Raw genomic sequence first — 839 nt, 5'->3', positions numbered from 1 at the left:
AAGCGTGAGGGGTCTTCTCTGTGTTACAGAGAAGGAAGCAACTGCTGCTGCTGCTGCTGCTGCTGCTGCTGCTGCTACTAGTGTTGCTGCTGCTGCTACTACTGCTGCTGCTGCTGCTGCCGCATGAGTATCGGCTGCCGCTGGGGGCCCCGGTGAACCCTTATGAAGCACTCTAGGCTTGTGTTGCTACAAAGGGAGAAGAATATGGGGGCCCCTGAAGTTTAATTTGTATTAAATAATAAAAGAGGTTGCAGCGGTGGTGTAGATATGCAGCAGCATGCTGCTGGGGGCCTCTCTGTCTGCTGCTGCAACAGTGTATAGGAGTGAGACAGAAGCAGAACTGAAATATATATATTCTAATTAAACAAATGAATTTATTTTGAGATCTATTTTATAAAAGTTTTTTTATTTTATAACAGCAACAAACTGATGGGGCTTCCGTGGGGTGGTGGCTTCCTTTGCCTACACGCTGCAGTTCTGCATATACTGCTGCTGCTGCTGCTGCTGCTGCTGCTGCTGCAGGCTCATAGAACAACAAAGTCTGTATTGATATAATTATTATTAAAAGCAAAATTCATGCAGAGAAGGGGAGAGATGAGGTCAAAAGAGAAACGAAGAAGAGCTCTATGCTAAGCCCGCTACATACAGCAACATATACACAGCAGGGGGGCCCCTACTACTGTACATACAGTGCGTTATAGGAGAGAAGCAGAAGCAGCATTGAAATATAAATATTCTATTTAAATAAATATATTTATTTTCAGATCTACTTTATAAAATCTTGAGTTCAACTCTAGCAGCTACGAACACAGCAAAGCACTGAGGCTGTACCGAGTGCG

The sequence above is a fragment of the Eimeria mitis genome, genomic scaffold (assembly GCF_000499745.2).
Source record: "Eimeria mitis Houghton genomic scaffold, Emh_scaff1090, whole genome shotgun sequence".
Classification (NCBI taxonomy): domain Eukaryota; phylum Apicomplexa; class Conoidasida; order Eucoccidiorida; family Eimeriidae; genus Eimeria; species Eimeria mitis.
This window is presented reverse-complemented; position numbering follows the sequence as displayed.